We start from the raw sequence: 6,204 nt of genomic DNA, 5'->3' as shown, positions 1-6,204 counted from the left end.
GAAGCAAGCTACAATTGCCCTCTCTACAACAGAAGCAGAATATGTTGCTGCTGCTGGATGTAGTACACAGATGCTCTGGATGAAGAGTCAGCTAGAAGATTATCAGATATATGAGAGTAACATTCCTATCTTCCGTGATAATACTTCTGCTATCTGTTTATCTAAGAATCCAATCTTACATTCCAAAGCTAAACATATTGAGATTAACCATCATTTCATTAGGGACTATGTTCAGAAGGGTGTTCTATCTTTAAACTTTGTTGATACAGACCATCAATGGGCTGATATCTTTACAAAACCCCTTGCTGAAGATAGGTTTAAGTTCATTCTGAAGAATATCAGTATTGATTTATGCCCAGAGTGAAAAGATGAGAAGTTCTGATATATGGATTAGATTTGAAATGATCATTTATTTTCTTATCAGAAGTTCTGAAAATGTTGATCAATTAGATATTCTGATTCTGTTATTGCTAACGTTTCATATGTCTAAGATGATTCAGAATCTCTTTTAAAGCAAAACAGCTGTCACCAGCTACTCCAGAAGATGAACATGTGTTCACTCTGAAGGGACAAGCATGCATGCAGTTGATGAGACGTCGCCCTAGGTAACTGTGCAAATCATTTCAAATATCACGTTTTACCCTAACGTAACTCAACATTAAATGCATTTGATTCTCTGCATTCTGGAACTGTTCATTCTCAAAATTTAATTGCATTTTGTTTCAAATCTGTGTCTATTTATACATCTCACATAACCTCATTTTCTCTTTTCACGCATTCTGTTAATGTTCTGCTATGTAGAATTGTCTTATTGGCATCCATGCTTGGCTAAAACATAATAGCAGCTGGAAGTAATAGTGTATAAGTCTTACAAAAATGAAAAGAACAAAACAGGTACTAAAGCAAGATGTTATATGGAATGTCATGACTTCAACCATGACATCGCGCCTGCAGAACTGAGGAAGAAAGATTCAGTTTGGGTTAAAACAGATACAAAATATTCTATGAATATTATGTAATCCTATGTGGTGCACATTTACAGGTCAAAAGAATAATTGAAGAATCAGATCAGAAGATTGAAGATTTAGAAGAATCAGATCAGAAGATTGGATTCAACAGTTTCTAATTTAGGAAACTCAAGATTAAAAGACCTAATTTGTAGCAGAATATTTTCTGCATATTTGTAACAACCAGAGTGCTGCGATTTGTAAGCCCAAGTCCAATTAGGATCAGGTTTTAAATAGGAAACTTTGTAACCTAGTTTAGTTAGCTAGCCGAATATTAACAAGATGTAGTGATCAGGGTTAGCCGTGTAGGTGAACCTCCCAGGTTGTGGGAAGGTCACTGATTTGTGCCTCAAAGCCTGTAGGTGAGAGGTTTAGTGTAATCACTCAGAAGCTGTGAAGTAATGAGTGAGGATTTGTTCTTAGAGGAAGCTTGTAAGCAACTTCAAGTTGATATTTTGTTTATGTGTGTTTGTAGTGTTGAGAATTAGGCTGTCGATGAAGTGGTTGAGTTGTTGACTGCTAGACATCATTGCTATGATTGGGAGTGGAATGTAGATATTACATATCTAGGGAGAACCTAGGTAGAGATTTCATTGGGTAGGGTTTAAGTGCGAAATTGTAAACGGGGGAGTTTAGCTTCAAATTAAGACTACTGATAGTGGATTTCCTTCCTCGCTTGGTTGCCCCTAGAGTAGGTTAGTTAGAATCGAATTGGGTGAACAGTTCTGTGTGTTGTTTATGTTTCTGCATTGTTTATTTGTTTGTTCAGTTTTGATGTCATAACACTGTGCATGACATCAATGTTTGGTTTAATGACTGTGCTGTCACAGAACCTATGCAAAACAGAGTTATTTGTGTTAACTGAACTAATATGATCCTGGCAACTCATGGACTTCTGAATGCAAGAAGTAATCAAAATTTGGGGGATCTGTATGTACTGCCTCAGCTAAGCTGATGACAGAAAAGGTGTCGTGACCTTGCGTATGACATTCTGAGTCTGTCCTACCAGAATTTTCACATTCATTCTCTCTTGTTTATGCATTTCTGCAACCTTTTCTCTTTCTTCTTAAACCCTAAAAGAAAACCCAGAAATCTCAGAAGTGCTTCCATGGCTTCCTCCTCTTCTCAGAATGCTACTTCTTCTCCTCAGCAACAACATCAACAAGAACAAGAGCAACAACTTATTCCAAAAATCACTTGTTCGATTCCTTTGGATCAGTTGGAAGTCATCTGTGAATTAATGGTAGATGTTGATAATTTGGAAGAACATGAAATTCATCTTAAAGAGAATTTGGTGTTTCAAGGATGGGCACCATTGTTCTATGAATTATGTGGACCAGTCTATCTAGACCTAGTGAAGGAATTTTGGATTCATGCAACTGTTATTCCTAAAGCTATAGTCTCCTTCGTTCATGGTAGATTCTTCCCCATCACTGAAACCACCTTGAGAATGTTGTTTGGGTTGATGGATTCTGCAGGTGAAACTGAAGCAACTCCAAGAACTGATTGGAATGCTGTCTACGCTGAAATCTTTACAGATAGGAAGAAATCAAAGAAAGTTAAGGATCTGAAGAACATATACAAGATATGGACAAAGATTCTTCTAGGTTGTTTCTACCACAGGAAATCAACGAGTTCATCAGACTTCATCAATAGAGACCAATAATACATCATGTATTGCCTTGGTACGCAGAAAAAGGTGGATATCCCTTTCATCACTTTCAATCACTTGTGGAATGCTGTAAAAGATTCCAGAGATGAAAACAGAATGAAGCATAAGAGGAATGTTATTCCTTTTGGGAGGATCATTACAAATCTCCTGGTTCAAACCAAGATGGTTGAACAGTTGGAATCTGCTGGAGTAATCAATAATCCTTACACCATTATTGGGAGTGCTCTGAACGCTCATACTCTGAAGAAAATGGGCTGAATTCAATCTATTGATTCTACTCCTCAAGCAAATCCAGGTGTTAGAAACAGAAGGGGTCTGGTTTTAGCTGATTTTGAGATGTTCTTCAAAAATGAACAACCAAATGTTAAGGTTCATTATCTTAATATTCTCAAACAAGATGGTTCTGTAAATGCTCCTATCGGGATAAGCAAGCAGAAGCTTCTGACTACTAAGGATGGAGTATCATAAGTCTTTCTAGAAGTTGCGCCGCAGCAAGAAAGAAGAACAAAGCGAAAGCTAGATCTTCCATCTATTAGTGAAGAGAAGAGAAATGAAGAGAAAGCTGAGGAATAGAAGAAAGAAGCTGAAGTAGAAAAGAAGAAGCAGAAGAAGGAAGATAAGAAGGATGATGAGAAGGATGATAAGAAAGACGAAGAAAAGAAGAAGAAAAAGAAGAAAGATAAGAAGAAGAAAGACAAGAAAAAGAAAGAAGAAAAGAAAGTTGTTGAAGGAGAAAAGAAGAAGGAAGAAGAAGAACAGAAAGAAGAAGAAAAGAAGGACGAAGAAAGGAAGAAAGAAATTTCAAAAGGAAAGCAGAAGATGGTGATTCAGAAGAAGAGGAAGGCAGTTGGAGATGAATCTGAGAGGCCTCACAAGAAGGGATCTTCAGGTATTCATATTTATGAACCTAATTCTGTACCTATTTTAAGTTCAAAATCTGTTCCAACAGAAGTTCCCCCACTCTCTCAACCAGAGATTCAACCACAAATTCAAAATCTGTGCGTTTTGAATTTTTAAAGCTTAAGGTATAGACAGGTTTAGATGCATTGAAGGTAGCACATAATGCCAACATGGATTATGTTGCTTTTGGGAATCTCTGGAGAGCTTTCAGAAGAGAGATTCATTCTGACCTTCTGAAGCTTCAAGAAGCTTGTATGGTTGATGCTCCTGGTCCTTCTGGATTTCTTAGGGACTTTGAAGAAAGCTACTTCTTTCCCATCACCAGATGGAAATCTCTTGAAGAGAAGGAATCTGTTGATGAGCTTGAAGAAGTGCATCCACTGGCTTTGGTTGTGTGGAAGCCTCAATACAATGTTTTGACAGGCGACTTTCAGTCTATATTCAACTGGCTTAGGGAGAATCCCTCTGTTAAAGCACCAAATATGGTATATCCAGAAGTTGAATACCCATCAGAACTGGTTGCTCCAACACCTCTAGAGAATCTGGCTGACATTCTTCTGGCTCTTGAAAATCCAGATGCTGAGATCCCTGTTCCTGTGTATTCTGAAGATGCTTTTGTGTCAGAAGTTGATGCTGAGAATCATCCTGCTGAGAAATCTCCTGCAATGGAAAATCAAGATGATGTTCTCATGCTTGATTATTGAATGTAAAAGAGAAACATGTTATTGAAATTCAGAATTCAAAATCATCACAAATGTTAATCAGGGACACCCCCCTAGCATTGGGGGGTTTAGCTACTCATATCATCCAAAGAAATTACAAAGATATCAAATAAAGACATTACAATAGAGATGATGAACTTTGATCTTCAATGGCTTCCGCTCATGAGAGTTCTCCGTTCTTCTCCAATTGCATAGGCTTCTTCTCTCAATCCTCCAATTCTTCGTGTGGCCAAAAGATCCCTAATTCATCTTGAAAGCTCTCCTAAATAGTGCAGACTCACTTAAGTTGGTTGGAAATACCAAAAACACCCTTGCAGGCAAACCACTGAACAAAATCATAAAATTCACTGAAATCAGCGTCAAACCCAACACGGGCCGTGTTGAGCAACACGGGCACCCGTGTTGGTCCCCTGGTATATTTATTTTTATTGATTGGTCCCAGACTTAGCAACACGGGCCGTGTTGAGCAACACGGGCACCCGTGTTGCACCACTGTTTTTCCTTTCTCTCAAACTTTGCTCCCAGCTCTCTTCCTGACACGGCCCGTGTTGGGCAACACGGCCACCCGTGTCAGGCCTCCTGTAGCATGTTTTCTGAACTTCCTCAAAACTTCCGAGTTTCGCACTGATTTACTCCGGTTTCTCCATATGAACCTGGAAACATTAAAACATACAACCAAAGCATAAAATGACGAATAAAGAAATAAAACACTCAATAACAAAACTTAAACATACTTAAAAACAACGATAAAAATATGTGTGAAAACCACTGATCAAACTCCCCCAAACTTAAACCGTTGCTTGACCTCAAGCGACAATTACAAAAGTTAATGGCCTTCAAAGCACACGGTGTTCATACGTGAGATATCTGTCTGTATTGATCAAGAAATAGTGATTTGGCATTCACATGACGCGACGAGTTTTGTTACCACAGTAATCCTCAAGCTCCCGTTTCGGATACCTCTCCAACTATGCTTTGCACTTAAGTCTCTTTCCGATTTTCCTCCTCTTTCATTCGGACAATCATATTAAGGCACTGCATTTCTTATAATAATCATCACCTGCATGAGACAGATCAAGGCTTCTTATTATTTTTTTCTGGCACCAAACTAGCAGCATTGGCTACTTTTTATTACCGATGAAATTTTCAAACCTTGCAGTTATATATTGTCCTTTTGGACGACGTTTGGGGATCAATCTCCTTTGGGCTGAATAACCGGGTGAGGGTTACCCAACTTAGCCAGCCGATTGCCTTTTACCGCCTTTTCATCATTTGGTACCAACTTTATATCTCTCTCTTTTTTTTCTCAACCAGCCATCATGCAAGTGAATCCGAATTATGCTAGACTGTATCAATAAACTACTCGAGAAGTACTTCTCAGGAGACAAGTACTATGGTGCAAATCTACACGTTAGACTCGTATCTCTTTCAGGGAACCAAGGGTACTTAAACAAACCTCTTGTCACATTATTCCGCACTTCCTGTCCTCAAACAATCCTCGCTTCATCTCTATATACTATTCCCGATCGCTCTTTAGGATCAAAACTTCTTCAACAAAAAATTTAAAATTTCGGTAAAAATTTGGGCAGAATTCACTTTATGGTTTCACATCATACCAATAACATAAAACTAACATAAAAATAAAATGCAAAGAGAAGAGCCTCCCCCAAACTTGAACTAAACATTGACGTCAATGTTTCAGAACGAGTTCGAGAGAGGTGACTCACAGAGGGTATCACACTCTAATGATCACTTCCAAGCTTTCACCAGAGACGTCCTCTTTTATTTCCTGAAAATAAAATAAACAAACAGAGAAATTAATTATTAAAACCGTGGGTTGCCTCCCACGAAGCGCTTCGTTTAACGTCGCATGGCTCGACGGTCCATTACCCTTTATTATGGA

Source organism: Vicia villosa, unplaced genomic scaffold, assembly GCF_029867415.1.
Source record: "Vicia villosa cultivar HV-30 ecotype Madison, WI unplaced genomic scaffold, Vvil1.0 ctg.000832F_1_1, whole genome shotgun sequence".
Classification (NCBI taxonomy): Eukaryota; Viridiplantae; Streptophyta; class Magnoliopsida; order Fabales; family Fabaceae; genus Vicia; species Vicia villosa.
This window is presented reverse-complemented; position numbering follows the sequence as displayed.